At 45.1% G+C, this 17266-nt stretch overlaps 1 protein-coding gene across 1 annotated transcript in view; it reads right to left on the reverse strand.

Annotated features, from left to right (window-relative positions):
• Positions 1-17266, reverse strand: part of FHOD3 (formin homology 2 domain containing 3) — a 437196-nt gene that overhangs the window by 9871 nt on the left and 410059 nt on the right. The window lies entirely within an intron of this gene.

Consider the following 17266-nt stretch of genomic DNA (forward strand, 5'->3'; position numbering starts at 1 on the left):
AGATCAGGTCAATTGCATGGGTGGGCTCCTCACAAGGTTGCTTCTAAGCAGCTATGACTGCTTCTGCTGCTGCATCTTTTTCAACAACGAGTGTACGTGGGGCTGCCCTTGAAGGCAGTTCGGAAGTGACAGCTAGTGTGAAATGTTGCTGCCTGCCCCCGATTGATCAATAGGTATATGTTCAACTTGTTTTGTGGTAGCTGACCGCTTTGTTTCTGGGCCCAATTAAAGGAGCTAGTTCTAGCGTTGCCAGCTCTGCGTTGGGAGATACCTGGAGATTTTGGGGGGCGGAGCCTGAGGAGAGCGGGGTTTGGGGAGGGGAGGGACTTCAATGCCATAGAGTTGCCATTTTCTCCAGGGGAACTGATCTCTATCGGCTGGAGATCAGTTGTAATAGCAGGAGATCTCCAGCTAGTACCTGGAGGCTGGAAACCCTAGCTAGTTCTGAAGCTTACAGCACCCCTTGGCCTGCACAATCCTTGTTCAGATTCCTTCTACTATGCACATTTTTGCAATTATGAAGTGCGGGAGATAAGTATTTTTTGCAATGGCTCTGAGATTCTGCCTTATGAGTATGGTTGCCATCCTCCAGGTGGGGCCTGGAGATCCCTGGGATTACAACTGCAGACTACAGAGATCAGCTGCCCAGGAGCAAGTGGCTGCTTTGGAGGGGGAGGGGAGCCCCATGCCAGGATACCCAGTTGAAGTCCTTCCTCTTCCCAAATGGCAACCTCCCCAGGCTCTACCCCCAAATCTCCAGGAATTTCCCAACCTGGAGTTGGGAACCCTATGCATATCCCTCAGTGTCCATCTTTATAAGGAGGTTCATAAATCTGTGTAAATCTTCTGGGTTCAGGCAGGGATCCTGAAGTGACGGAATGCCTGCTGCTGATTATTTCCACACTGCCGCACATTTTATTAATTAATGTTGGTTTAATAGAAGGACTGATATGTTTTAAAGCTTTATTATTGCCTGGCTTTAAACATAACAGAAAGTAGAAAATGTTCTATTTTCTGCTTCTGAATGGCCTGCAAGCTGTAATAAAGATTGACTGCCTGACTGGAAAATGTTCTAGATAATGGACTTCCGGTGGTGCCGTTGGAGAGAGCACTCCATTTCCCCAGGTTGTCCTGGGAGAAATCCAAGTTTGCGTTATTTTTGGGGTACATAGATACCCCAATCCGACCCTTGCAAGTGGGTTGGAAAGCAGGAACTCCCTGCAGCCCGCAAACGCGGTTTGACCTCCTAGGTACTCTGAGGGGGCTTTTTTAAGCCCCTCGGAGTCCTAGATGCCGGTCCTGCGAGGGCACTAGGGAAGGACATCGCCAAAACGCAACTTTGGCAGCAAGCTCTACCCTCCACCGCCTTAATACCAACATAAGGACTACATAAAGAAAAGAACCTCACCTCTTGACACCCAAGTGAGTACAAAAGAACTCTTCGTCTACTTACTAGAAATTTGAACAGACGGGAGGCTGATAAGAATATTTCTGGGACCCCCACCCCTCCATAATCCGAACTGAAAAAGTTTGATCTGAGTTAGTCATCGGGATTAGCGACAGGAGCCTTATCGGATCGATCAGCCTAAATCATAACAAAGAGTCGGAAGGATACCTTTTAGACTGACAAGAATTATCACCAATGAGAGGTCCGAAGGAAGGGGAGGGTGATTTCTCTTCCTGATTTTCCGGCGAATTCCTGCCACGTTTGCAGTAAGGGAGTGCCTGGAACGGAAGACTCTCTATAACACCCTCTCTATCATTGGAACTAAAACAACAGGAAGTAGCCGCGGGACTGAATATCCGTCGCACTCGAGTTACTTTCAAATCATTCCTGAAGGAATAACCATCGAGAAGAGGCGATAGAAGGTCTGCAGCACTAGTAACTTCCTGTTTACTTCCTGATTAATCCGATCTAGAGCGACCGAAAAAACTCACTGGTATTTTAAAACTTTAAAATGCAATTTTAAAGCCAATTTCGACTCTTTTCAACCCGAAAAAATTACTAGGCTGATCTTTGAACTATCATCTTTTAACCAGCACCTTAAAGGCCCTGTCGGTGGACATGTATTTTACCAGCTTTTTCTGAATGTAAATGTCTCGACCCCGCTCTGGCTCACTACATAGCCCTGCCTATACTAAACTAAGGGACTCTTTACAAACCTCGACCATGGAAAAAAAGTTACAGGATATGCTAACTAAACAAACTGAGGCAACAAATAAACAGTTTGAACAGATGTCTGCACAGATGGCACAGTTGACTTCTATGATGACAAATCTTGGTCAAGCATCCCAAGCTATTAATCAGAAGTTGGATGTGGTCACTGGAGACTTGAAAGAAGTAAAAACTCAAATGATTGTTATGAAGACAGATATGCAAGCGATGGATGTATCAATTAAGAAAGTAATGGATGAGCACAAGGACACAAAGAAAAAATTAACAAGCCAAGAAAAACAGATTGAAACAATACAAGCGGATCAGATGGCGGCAAAAAATCAAATGGCAATGATGGAGATGAGAGTGAAAGAGACCAACCTTCGTATACGCAATTTTCCAGATATGATGGGAGATAATAAAGAATCTGCAATACCAAATTTGGCCTACTTATTTCAGATAGATGAACAAGAATTAAAACAAGCCATTAATAGAATATACAGGATACCACTACCTGCTAGAATGAGAAGATCTAAGCCAAGAGATTTGATGATAGTGTTCTATGACACCAGAGTTAAAGACAAGATTATGAAGATTCATTATGAAAATCCAGTGTCAGCAGGAGACTCCTCTCTTATACTACTGAAGGATATTCCAAGGCATCTACTTTCACAGAGGAATAACTACAAAGACTTTGTGTCTATACTGAAAGCTAATGGCATCAAATATCGTTGGATTATGCCACAAGGTTTGGCTTTCACCTATAAGGAAGTGAAAACGACAATTCTATCCCAAGCAGATGTGGGGAAATTTTTGAGAAAATATAAAATGGACCTTAAAGAATTACCTGGAGAGAAGGAGGAAGAAGAAGAGGAAGAAGAAGAGGTACAGGGTGCAGAAGGTGGTACTAAATTATAGACTTTTTATTTTGTTAAAAAATACTACATTATGGCAAAAGCAATTTCTTGGAATGTAAATGGACTGAATGAGAAAACTAAAAGGGCCAGAATCTTCAAATATCTACAGAAATATAAATACTCCCTAATTTGCCTACAAGAAACCCATATAGCTTCAAAGCATAAAAAATACTTGGAGAAACAGATGCTTGGACAAGCATTTATTGCTTCTGCTAAAACTAAAACAAAGGGAGTGGTAATCTATGCCCACCCCAGTCTCTGTCCAGAACTAGTATATAAAGACAATGAAGGAAGAATTGTAATTATCAGAACTAAAATATTGGGACAAAGGACAATAGTGGTTGGAATCTATGCACCCAATGAAGGGAAAAAATCCTTCTATGAAAAATTACATGACCTGATAACCCAGTACGCACAAGACCAAATTTTATTGATGGGCGACTTCAATGGAATTATTCTCCCATCTCTGGACAAAAAATCAAAAGCAAAAGATATCAATGATGGATGCTTGCCTAAAACCTTCTTTGCCATGGCTTCAGAATTAGAATTACAAGACATTTGGAGAACAATGAATACAACAGCTAAAGAATACACCTTTTATTCAGCAAGACACGATTCACACTCCAGAATTGATATGATATGGGCCAGTAAATCAATTTTCACGCAACTACGTAAAATTCATATTTTACCTAGAACTTTTTCTGATCACAATCCTGTTACCTTTGATTGGAACAATAAACAAGCATTTAGATGGCGAATGAACGATAAACTTTTAAAAGACAACAAGATACAAAAGGAATTACAGGTTTTAATGAAAGACTTTTTTGAAATTAACCTTAATGGGGAAACTTCTTTAAATACAGTTTGGGATGCATTCAAAGCTGTTCTGAGAGGTTTTATGATACAGAATCACTCGGCCTGGAAGAAGACTCAATTGCAATTTACAAACAACATACTTTGGAATTTACAAAATTTGGAGCAGAAATTGGTAATGGTAACACAGGAAGAGGAGAGAAGAGAAATTCAAATACAGATTTCTGCATCTAAACACCAATTAAATTTGGTAATAATGGAGGAAATGAATAAAAATCTGAAACTTGCTAAACAAAAGTATTTTGAATATGCAAATAAACCAGGAAAATTTTTAGCAACACAACTGAAGGACTCATTTCAAAAGAAGATTATAACAAAAATCCAAACTGCTAAAGGACCAGTTTACTCAACTTCAGAAATTCAGAAAGAATTTGTTTCATTTTACTCTAAGTTATATCAGAAAGAAAATACTTCAAAACAGAAAATAGACAAATTTCTAAACTCAATACAGATGAAAGCTTTGTCAATGACCCAGAGAGAATGTATTGAAGCTCCAGTAACAAGGGAAGAAATACAAGAAGCAATACTGAGACAAAAAACGGATAAAACACCTGGACCAGATGGAATTACTGCACTATTTTATAGAACTTTTAGTGACAATTTAGTTGGATTTTTTGGTTCACTTTACAATGCAATTTTGGACGAGGGAACATCCCCGGAGACTTGGTCACACGCATTTATATCACTGATACCCAAAGAAGGAAGAGATCCAGAAAAAACATCTAATTACAGACCTATATCGCTCTTAAATGTGGATTACAAAATTTTTGCTTCGGTTTTGGCATGTAGGATAAAGCAATTTATTAAGGATCTTATACATGAGGACCAAGCAGGTTTTATACCAGGAAGGCAAATAAAAGACAATGTAAGAATTTTACTAGATTCACTGGAATATTATGACCATAATATTCAACAAACTGCGGCTTCTGTATTTTTGGATGCAGAAAAAGCCTTTGATATGGTCTCTTGGAACTTTTTGAAACGGATTTTGGATAAATTGAATTTTGGAGATCGTTTTCAGAAAGGTATATCAGCTATTTATACCTCCCAACAAGCTAAAATTTTGGTTAATGAATCAATGTCAGATAACTGCCAAATCACGAAAGGGACTAGACAGGGATGTCCCTTGTCTCCACTTTTATTTTTGTTGGTGTTGGAACCGCTATGTGTGAAACTAAGAAGTATGCAGGACATCCGCGGGCTAAGAATTAAAAAACATGAATTTAAGTTGAGAGCATTCGCGGATGACCTACTGCTAATTTTGGAAAACCCAACACAGTCAATGAATATACTTCAGGAGACTTTGGATGATTTTGGAAAAGTATCAGGCTTTAAAGTGAATCAAGAAAAAACAAAGATAATATTTAAAAATTTATCGGAAATACAACAACAGGAATTTATATCATATACTGGCTGGGAGAAAGCTAACAAAGTTAAATACCTGGGAATTTGGATCACTGCAAAGAATAAAGATCTGTTAACCAACAATTACCTCAAGTTATGGGGTAAGATTAAAACTGATATGATTATATGGTCAAACAAAAAATTGTCATTAATGGGACGTATCTCAACGATCCAAATGAATGTCTTACCGAGGATGCTCTTCTTATTCCAAAATTTACCAATAATATCACAAACAAAATATTTTGAAACTTGGAGGAAAGACATTTCAAACTTCATCTGGCAAGGAAAAAAACCAAGGACTGCTTATAAATACTTGGTGGATCTAAAAACTAGAGGAGGTTTAGCACTGCCTAACTTTCAACTCTATGCTGAAGCGGTAGCTTTAGTATGGCTAAAAGACTGGATGAATTTGTCAAATGTACGTTTGCTAGACTTGGAAGGTTATAATAACTTAAGTGGATGGCATGGTTATTTGTGGTATGATAAAATTAAATTACAAGCAACATTCCGTAATCATATAATCAGGTCCTCTCTACTTCGTATTTGGATGAGATATAAACACATTTTGGAACCAGAAACACCGATGTGGATATCGCCCCAAGAAATGCTAACTTTGCGCCCACTTAGACCAGACAAATTTATTACTTATCAAGATCTAACTAATTGGGAAGGAAAGAAATGCTCACTAAAAGACTTTCAACTGCTTAAGGATGATTTACAATGGCTTCAATATTACCAAATCAAATCAGTTTTTGTACAAGATGCAAAAAAAGGTTTCTCTAAAGAAAAATCTCCTTTTCAAAGGATTCTACTAGACAATAATACAAAGCTGATTTCTAAAATGTATAATCTCCTTTTAACAATATACTGTGAGCAGGACACGATTAAACCAACTATGATCGATTGGGCTCAAAATGTGGGACATGATATTGTTTTAAATAAATGGGAAAGATTATGGTCTAAAGATTTAAAAGGAATAAAAGCACAGTCAGTGCGAGAAAACATCTATAAAATGATGTATAGATGGTATCTAACACCCAAGAAAATTGCAAAGATTTATAAAACGATGTCCCCTACTTGTTGGAAATGTAACAAAGAAATTGGTTCCTTTTATCACATGTGGTGGACCTGTGACAAAGCCAAAGACTTCTGGGACATGATTTATAACGAACTGAGATTAATACTACAAAAGAATATATCCAAAACACCAGAAATGATGTTATTGAGTATGATTCCAGACGACTTAGCAACACAAAGAACTTTTTTGATATATGCCACAACAGCTGCGAGACTGCTTTATGCAGCGAAATGGAAAGGGCTAGAAACTCCAGAGAAAAAAGACTGGATTGTTAAAATGTTTGAAGTGGCAGAAATGGCAAAACTCACAGCTATTCTAAATGAAGAAAATGACGTTCGGTTTTTGGGGGAATGGGGGGCGTGGATGCATTATTGTGAATATGAGTTAAAATTGGGAAGAATGGAAGAATATTTTCTAATCTGATCCAGAGGATTATTCTTGATTTTTTTTTATATTGAATAAGCATAATTATATTTACTAACAGATTACGGTTTTTTATATATGGTATTGATATTTTATCAAGATTAGATTACCTATGACGGGAGGAACTTTTTATTAAGAGGCAGATAGAGGTGATGGGGAAGTCAAAAAATTTTCCATTTCTTTTTTTTCTTTTTTCTTTTCTCTTTTTTATTATATGATATGGAATTATAACAACTTTAGGTTAGAATTGAAATTCGATATTGTTATAGATGTTGTTTAATGCAATGGAAAATTTCTATCATAAAACCCAATAAAATTTATATAAAAAAAAAAAAAAAAAAAGAAAATGTTCTAGATAATAATTATTTTAACCAACTTTTGCTGAGAACACAAAGATCTCAAAGCAAAGCCCAAGTTTCAGTTGTGGTATTAGAACTTGTGGTTTCTGAGGGGGATTAAACCGTTTCATCACACCTATACGTGTCTGTATTGCTAGCCCACATCTGCACATCCACAATGATCTTAAAGCCAATTTTATCTTTCAGGAATTGCTCAGAAAACCAAGGATGTACATTTACGTTTCTCAGAGCACAGGAAAACAGTCTGAAAACGAACGATGGAAAACAAATCTGCAAAAACAATTTTTAAAAAATGAAGTCAGCAAATTCAAATACCAACCCCAGAGTGATTTTCAGGATGAACTCACCAAGTAGGTTAGTGATTTAGTAGAACCCCAAACAACAATACTTAAGGAAATGGACTTGCTAATTTCAAACGACCAAAGTTATAATTTGTTTGTAAAAGGGCTTGAAAAGTGTGCCTGATAAATACAAGCAAATACATATTTTTAAGACAGCTAGATTTGAGTCCTGCAGCATCTTAGAGTCCGGCAAGATTTTTTGGGAGTACGAGCTTTTGAGAATCGAAACTCCCTTCACCAGATATCGTCAGAAAGCTCTCACACTCTCTGAAAAATCTTGTTGGTCTCCAAGCTGCTACTGGCATTGAGTCGAGCTGATTTAGTGCAGACCAACATGGCTACTTACCCTCTGAAACATTTTAGAGGCAGCATATGATAGAGTTAGAGTTAGCAATGATTAAGAAATCCACAAACACTGCCAAGTCATCCATTAGGAAACGCAAGTTAGATGGCAAAGGTAAGTGCAGCCTGTTCGCTGAGGGGGTCTCACTTACAAGTCACTCCTGCTAACAGTGAACTCAGTCCTGCGACTACCAGCAGGGCTCCGAACAGAGACGGAAGACGTTTCGGCACATGTGGGGTATTTCCTGTTTTCATCATTAAAGGAAGCCCCACCCCCACTGATCTAATGGGGCTGTGAGGGTCTCTGTCTATGTGTCTCTGCTTCCCATCACCTGCTTTGTTATCAGTGAACTCGTAAAAGCAGTTCACACCTTCTGGTCTCAGGCGCCAGGCCTGATTGCCCCTAGTATCTTCCCCCCCGCTGTTCTTCCTGTCAGTACTCCCTCAGGCCGATGCGGCCTTGGAAGTGTGATAGCTTCACCAGACTTCCTGGGACTCGTCTGATGTTTTGTATTATGCCAAGCTTGTAACTTCCCATAACAATAAGTGTGAACCCCAGTGCCCCAGTGCCCTGGAGTCAATATATTCTGTAAACCCGAATAGCCCCTCACTTGCAACTTTCTACCTGTGCCTGTCTCATCTCCTGATGTCTTCAATAAATCCTTTGTTTCTTTACCATCGTCTGAACATTTGATTTGGAGACGCAAACTCAGAGAGAGGGGATCTCTCACAGGGGCACAAGCCTGCTCCCTGCCCTCCAGAAACCACAGAACACTGAGGGCAAGTTAGCCTCCATCTGGCAGAAAAACTGAGAGGAGGAGAAAGGGGCACGCTCACAGGTGAAAGTATCCTGTCATGGCGGGTGGTGCCATTGCATCCCTGTGACCCCAGTTCCCCTCTCCAAACTCGGCCATACAGGATTGGGTGGGAAAAGGTTAACACATCCCACACCTTGCACTGAACTCTTCAAGTAGGTTCTGGCACCAGACGAACCCGTCAGTTTTGGGGGTTGGGTTGCACTTGCATTCTCGTCACTTAACGACACCAGCGTCATGTGTGAACAGGCCACCACACATCTGGCGTGAAGACAGGACTTTCCTATCCTCTCGAACGTCATGCTTTTCACACATTCCGCTGCCACCTGTGCAGCAACTGAGTGAAGAGAGATCAAGGGCTGCCTCTTGCAAAGCAAATCTTAACACCACCACATGTTCGTTCAAAGTCTGAACATGCTGCCTTCAGTGATGTACAGCTAGGATGATTATTGTCGAAGGCTTTCACAGACAGAGTTCATTGGTTCTTGTAGGTTATCCGGGCTGTGTAACCGTGGTCTTGGAATTTTCTTTCCTGACGTTTCACAAGCAACTGTGGCAGGCATCTTCAGAGGAGTAACACTGAAGGACAGTGTCTCTCAGTGTCAAGGGCGTAGGAAGAGTAATATAAGAGTAATATATTACTCTTCCTACACCCTTGACACTGAGAGACACTGTCCTTCAGTGTTACTCCTCTGAAGATGCCTGCCACAGTTGCTGGCGAAACGTCAGGAAAGAAAATTCCAAGACCACGGTTACACAGCCCGGATAACCTACAAGAACCAGCTAGGATGATTGTCTATACCTAGGTCTGCAGGTAGGATTGCCAGGTGGGGGGCAGTTGCCCACCAATCCACCAGGCTGCTCCGGAGCAGGGATCTCATGGGCGTGCAGCTGCCCGCGACGTGATTACGTCACTTTCGGGTTTACCCCTGGAAGCACCGCATTGCAGTGGCCGCTTTAGCATTCAAACCCCCCAAACGCCAGAAGTGATGTAATCCCAGAAGTGATGTACGGGTGCGCACGTGTGTGATCACCCCAGCCCCCAAAACCTCCCACGGATGGAGAGGGGGGACTTGGCAACCCTATCTGCAGGCCCTTAGGAAATGGCTCAATGGTTATCTGGCTACAGAGGGACCAAGCTGGTGCTTCTGCATGGGCCACTGCTTTCAGCATGCCTTTGGATTAGGAAGAGGCAAGGGAAGGGAGGTGACTCACAGGGAGACACCCCACCCCAAAGTGAGGTAAGTCTGCTGAGTCTCACATTCATTATCTATGCCTTGTAACACACCAGCAGTTCTCCTAAAGCATCCGGGTTGGGACTTACTGGTTTCCAGAATTGTTCCTTGGACCACTGACCTTCTGGTGTTTATGGTAAGGCCCTAAGAAGTTGTACTTTTCTGCCACCTTCCTTACTGGGCATGTCCCCCCCCCCCCATCCTGGAGACGCTGTGATCCCATGGAGAGGTCACCTATCTACAGCAAAGTCTTGGACATTATCCTTCTTTCTGCTTCCAGGGCCACAATGAAGCGTTCCTTCCTGCAGTGTTGATGACTGAGATTCCTTAAAAGAACTTATGGCTAATGATGTTATGAGATGGAGAATTGTGAGGATTGTGAGCAAGTTTCAGCGGGTGGTAAGAAATCCAGCATCCTCCTCCCCCGCCCCCGTGAGCAATGCTTAGCCTTGCCATGCCTTGTCAGAGCAGTGATGATGATGACATCATGCTGACAGGAATCAGAGCACACTGGAAACCCATGGGAATGCATGCGCTGCAAGCTCAAGGCCCTTATGGTTAAAAAAAGGGCTTCCGAGGGCACATAGGAGAGCAAAGGCAGAGCTACACGTGGCCTGAGAACAGTAGGCTCTGCTGGGTTCCTACTGAGCCGCCTGCATTACCAAGGGACCTCACAGCACACAGAAGGCCTGAACAGGGCATGCTCTTTGACAGAAACATACCTCCATGTCATCTTCTTCATCCGTCTATCAGAGGAGACAGAGGATAGGGTAGAAAAGGACAGAGAGTAACATTTAGGAAACACAGAGCCATCAAAACACGGAGCAACTGCACAGCTGCTAAAGGTGTGAGCACCAAGGCAAATTGGGAACAATATTTTGAGGAGGCTCACTCATCCTTGTGGCAAATTAGTTGTGGTTTTTTCCCTTGGCTGATTTTCATACAGCTCCACATCCTGCAGGGCTGACATGTCCTGTCAAGATGTGATGGTCGGGCTGACCCTGGAAGCTTGACGGAGAAAGCTCTGGGCATTTGAGCGGTGACGTAACCCTGGTGCGCTTCCCTTTTTCACCAGGGGTCTGTTGAAGAACCACTGTGCCTATCTCATTCCTTCCCGTTGCCCGTCACTGTCTCTTTTTGGGAGCGCATGCCAGCCACGACGGAAAGGCAAAATAGCCACCACTTAGTAACCTGGAACTGATAGCGATCAGGTCATCAAGACAGGGCTACTGCCATATCAGGCCTCCTTGCCCCGTCGTCAGGATTAACCTGTAGATTCCAGGAACCCACAAACAAGAGGGTAGAAGTAAATGTCACACCTAGGTACACATAAAAGGAACGTTCTGGAGGGCAGAAGAAAGTGAGCCACTCTGCAAGAGAAAACCAAAGTTCCCAGGTGTTACTAGTCAAACTGGCCGGCAGAAAACTCCTATCTAGCCCAATGTAGAAAGAGATCACTGGCCCAGTTCACAAATGCAGACACGGAAAGTGGTATAATCCTACAGAACTTCAGTTTTTTAAAATTTAACCGCTGGTTAGAAAGTGAAAATCACTCCCCAAACCTGCCCCTTCAGATAAGTCATTCAGCCTAAGCTTCTCTTGGGTTTCTCAGGAAGGAACTCTGTGAACACAGAGGTGATTTCAGGGGCTTGAAAGAGCTTGGAAAAACTCGTCTGTGTGCCGTTGGCTCTAAGCAGCGCAAGCACTTTTCAGCGCATGGGGTCTGCGCAGAGAACATCCAGGCCAGCATTCATGGGTGCCAGGAAAGTGAGGCCTGGCACAGGAACTCCTTGTGAAGTTGGGGGGCACCCCACACGACGAGTGGTTCTCCCATGGGGCAGGCAAAATGTGAAGCCACACTCAGCAGCTTCCATGTGGGAACCTGAACAACAGCTTTGGCCTTAAGGATACCGCACACAGTACCTTCCACTAGGATGCTTCCCCCCCCCCCCCCGGCACTTTCTGTACTTTGTTGTGAAAGTCTCTGATGCCAAACAGCACAGAGGAACACATCAAGAACTCAGGCAGAGGCCCATCTTTACACAACGGGCCACACCAAATGATGTATAATCAAAGGTGAGAGCCGTTTTCCTGAATGCCTTGATAGCAAATAAAACTTGCCCATGTGTTGAACATTCAAACTTTGTATTGGTATGAAGGTTCCCAGTCTCCACGTGGGGCCTGGAGATCTCCTGGTATTACAACTAATCTGTTACAACAGAGGTGTCAGGCCTGTATCTCAGTTGATTTGTTTCCTTTCGTTTTCCCACTGACCAGACTCAAGGATTGTTGTGCATACCTAACTCCGTTTGAAGCTCCATGGAGACCACCCAAACTGAAGATCTCTTTCGCCGGCTCGGCAGAGATACTACCTTGTCAGCGACCCAAGGTGAGGGGAAGCCAGAAGTCTCCCCCCAAAGCTTCCGTTCCCTGCCCGCAGAGATCAGCGCGGCCCCCTCAAGATCACGAATCCCGATTCCAAAGGGGAGCTTGCCTCGTTTGCGGAGCAACGAACCACTTTGTTTCAGCATGCCCTCAACGCCTGGAACTCCCTCGACCGAACACGTTGCCCCGGGCTCGGGGACGACCTCAACGCAGAGGCACCGCGGCCACCCGCAGTACAGCACCGGGATGGCCCACACCCTCTGCACTGCCTACTTCTGCAGACCCCTCCGGGTCCTGGATTACAAGTGCCCCAGTGGGGGACAACTCTCCATCTTCGGACGGGGAGCTTCCCTGGGATACCCCAGCGTTAACCCTGGACTCGCTTCCTGACCTATCACAAAACCGGGGAAGACCTCAACGCAGAGGCACCGCGGCCACCCGCGGTACAGCGCCGGGATGGCCCACACCCTCTGCACTTCCCACTTCTGCAGACCCCTCCGGGTCCTGGATTACAAGTGCCCCAGTGGGGGACGTTTCTCCATCTTTGGACGGGGATCATCTCCAAGATACCCCAGCGCTAAACCTGGACTCGCCTCTTGACCTGTCTAATAACCGGTCACAGTCTGCGGCGAATGGGACGTCCCCACAGACCCTCGCAGTTTCTCCTGCAAAACCTACGAAACCGACAAAGGTGAAAGAAGTAGAAAATACGGTGTATGTGGACGCAGTGTCGCAACACTATAAAGGGGGTCCCCAACTGCCTGTCAAGGCACTTATTGACTCCGGTTGCGCTCGCACTCTCATCAATGAGGCCACATTTGCAGCACTCAAAGTCAAGTCCGAGGCTTTACCAGCCCCCGTCCAATTTGCCCAAATGGATGGAAGCCATTTCAAGGGGGGTCCAGTTGATCATCGCACTATAGGGGTGGCGATGGGAATTGGCTCCCACTGGGAGCAAATCGACTTTACCATAGCCCCTATTCGATTCGAAGTGGTCCTGGGAATTAACTGGATTAAAGGTCATTGTCCCAGTATTGATTGGGACACGAACACAATCTCCTTTGACAACCCTAAATGCGACCAGCACCGACAGCAAGTTGCGGTGCTGTCTCCACCCGCTTCGGCATCACTCTCCGAGGTCCCATCACCACCAGCCCTCCCTGAGATATACCAGGACTTTGCGGATGTCTTTAACATTAAAGAATGTGATGCCCCCTCACCGGGCTACTGACTGTGCAATTGAAGTGGTGAAGGACTGTACATTAACCAAAAGTAAAATCTACCCAATGAGCACTTCCGAGCGCACTGTGCTACGGGACTTTTTGGACAAAAACCATGCCAGAGGGTTCATTCGCCCATCGAATGCTCCCAACTCAGCCCCCGCGTTTTTCGTCTGAAAAAAGGAGGGCGACCTACGCCTCTGCATTGACTTCCGAAAACTCAATGCAGTTACTCAAGCCAACGCCTATCCTATACCGCTAATTTCAGATATCTTGGGACAACTACAAGAGGGACGTATTTTTTCTAAATTGGACCTGGTAGAAGCCTACTACCGCGTCCGTATCCGCGAGGGGGACGAACCCCTCACTGCCTTCTCTAGCTGCTTTGGAATGTTTGAATTCCTTGTGATGCCCTTCGGGTTAAAAGGAGCCCCGGGGGTCTTCATGCAACTCATCAATGAAATCCTTCATGATTTACTATACCGCGGAGTGGTGGTTTATTTAGACGACATTCTTATTTATTCAAAAACCATGGACGAACATGTCGCATTGGTCCGAGAAGTTCTACGCCACCTACGCAATCACCAACTCTTTGCTAAGTTAGCTAAATGCGAATTTCACCAAAGCAAAATAACCTTCTTGGGATATATAATCTCCCACCATGGCCTTAGCATGGACCCGGCCAAGGTCCAATCCGTCCTCGATTGGACTCCTCCCTCCACCTGCAAGCAAGTACAACAGTTTCTGGGCTTTGCTAATTTCTACCGCGGATTTATTCCTAACTTTGCCCAAGTAGCACTGCCCATCACCGACCTTCTGAAAACCAAGGGTAAAGAAAGCTCTGCTACATTACCCTCCGCTAAGATACTGTGGACTGATCAATGCCAGACCGCCTTTGTAGCCCTCAAATGCCTTTTCACGTCGGAACCTGTGCTACGGCACCCAGACCCAAATCAAATGTTTATTGTGCAAGTCGATGCCTCCGACGTAGCTATGGGAGGGGCCCTGCTCCAAAGAGGACCAGATGGTCTCCTTCACCCCTGCGCTTACTTCTCAAAGAAATTTGCGCACTCCCAATTGAACTGGCCCATTTGGGAGAAAGAAGCCTCAGCCGTTCACCATGCACTTACTCTATGGCGACAATTCCTGGAAGGGTCTAAGATCCCCTTCGAAGTTTGGACCGATCACAAGAATCTAGCCGCCCTCACAGGAACCCATAAGTTATCCGCGAAACAACAGCGTTGGGCGGAATTCTTTGCTCAGTTTCGTTTTGTCCTGAAGCATGTCCCAGGAAAACAAAACGTTCTCGCAGATGCTCTTTCCCGGTTGCCTCAATATCCAACGAAACTCGATCGGCCAACAGACTCTTTATTTACGCCCGCGCAAAGAGAAGCCCTACCCGTACTGGCTGTACAAACTCGATCCCAGACGCTGCCCCAGCGGAAGCACGCAGTAGCCGGCGTTCCAGCTCCTCCAGCCCAACTGGCCGCCCAGCCGCCTGCAATCTGCACACCGCCGAACGTAAGCGCTTCCCCCTCGTCATCCCCCATAACTGCTCCTACTGCCACCGTAAACAACGGGGGGGTTCCCGTCTCCGAATCTTTCTTAAATTCCCTTCGGGAACAATGCCTTATGGAACGCTCTGATCAAACCCTGCCTCCTGGTGTAATCGAACAAGGAGGCTTTTGGTACAAAGACTCGAAATTATATGTGCCCAAAACGTTCCGAAAAGACGTCTTACACTTGGCTCATGGAGTAAAAACGGCTAGACACTTTGGGTTCTTAAAGACCCTTCACCTGTTGCGCAGACAATTTTGGTGGGGGGGAATGCATTCTGACATTGACTCTTTTATTCGCAGCTGTCCTGTTTGCGCCACAGTCAAACGATCTCAAGGCAAGCCCCCAGGACTGCTGCAACCACTTGAAATACCCAGCAAACCCTGGGAAGTGATTGCTATGGACTTTATGACGGATCTCCCTCTCAGCGGGGGAAAGACTGTGTTATGGGTTATCACTGACTTATTTTCTAAGCAAATACATTTGGTTCCATGTGCGGGGATCCCCTCCGCTCAGAAGTTGGCCCGCCTCTTCGTATCACATGTCTTTAGACTACATTCGTTTCCGCGCAAGATAATCTGCGACCGCGGAAGTAGTTTTGTTGCTAAGTTTTGGAAAGCTTTTCTCAGATTGGTGGGGGTTGAGCAGGGGTTGTCTAGTGCATACCATCCCCAAACGGATGGTCAAACCGAACGTGTCAATGCTGTACTTGAATGTTACTTACGCTGTTATGTCAATTACCATCAAGATGACTGGGTGGAGCTGTTGCCTTTTGCAGAATATGCCTACAATAATGCTGTACATCAGTCCACAGGTTTCAGCCCGTTTTATGCGGTGTATGGACAGGACTTCGGTCCTATCACCCCAATAGAAGGAGGGGAGGGGGAAGGAGATGCCGACATTGCCTCTTGGGCACATACCCTCCGTACAACATGGCCCTGGCTGGTTAGCAACCTAGACCGAGCCAAACGTAAATACAAGGCGCAGGCTGACAAGCATCGTTCCCCCGGTGAGGACCCCGGTGAGGGTACCTTAGTATACCTTTCCACCAAGAACCTGCGCTCCACCCGTCCGTGCCATAAGCTCAATGCTAAATACATTGGCCCGTTTCCCATCATCCGGGTCATAAACCCTGCCACGGTGGAACTGTCACTCCCCAAAACTCTGAGGCGTGTGCCATATCAGCCTTCTGAAGCCCCATGTTGCTTCCCCGCAATGGCACCCGGAACCGCCTCCTGAACAGCCCATAATGGTGGGGGGGGGGGGAAGAACATTTAGAAGTCTCCAAAATCCTGGATTCCCGCATACACCATGGGACCTTGCAATACCTAGTCCGCTGGAAACACTTCCCCCCTGCCTATGACGAATGGGTTCGCGCACGAGATGTCTCCGCCCCCAAACTTGTCAACGCCTTTCACAATGCCTACCCAGACAGACCAGCCCCCTTGCCGGAAGGGAGGGGGCCTTAAGGGGAGCAGGATGTCAGGCTGTTATCTCGGTTCAGTTGTTTTCTTTCGTTTCTCTGCTGAACCGTCCAGACCTCAAGGACGGCTTCACATACCAAAGCCTGGGAACGCCATTCCTGGGAAATAACGCTCTGTTTATGCTTTGTAATCTCCCGCCATTTCTCTGCCTTATATTGCTGAATACTGAGCAAGACAGCTCATAGCTGTCATCTTATCCTTGATGCACTGTAATGCCTATTTGATCAGTAAAGCCATCTGCTTGGATTCTGACTGTCTCTGTGGTGATTTCTGGTTCAATGGGTCAAGAGCTCACAGGCTTAGAGGTAGAGCATTCTGCTTGGCATGCAGAAGGTCCCAGGATCCATCCCCACCATCTCCAGTCAAAGGGACCAGGCAAGTAGGAGTTGTGAAAGATCCCTGCCGGAGACCCTGGAGAGCCGCTGCCGGTCTGAGTAGACAATACTGACCTTGATGGACCAAGGGTCTGGTTCAGTAGCTTCGTGTGTTCATATAAGAGGGGGAAAGTCCAGCTGCAGCCGAAATAAGTAAGAGAGGGGCGAGGAGGCCTGCGTAGTAAGAGCGTGCACACACTCATCTGGGCTCATCTGGGCCACCTGCTGCTAGCTGGACTGTTGGGGCCCCCGACTCTATGGGGGCACAGGCTGCTAGCGCAGAGCCGGTGGGATCATCCTCCCT

This window comes from Euleptes europaea, chromosome 11, assembly GCF_029931775.1.
Source record: "Euleptes europaea isolate rEulEur1 chromosome 11, rEulEur1.hap1, whole genome shotgun sequence".
In the NCBI taxonomy this organism is placed as follows: Eukaryota; Metazoa; Chordata; class Lepidosauria; order Squamata; family Sphaerodactylidae; genus Euleptes; species Euleptes europaea.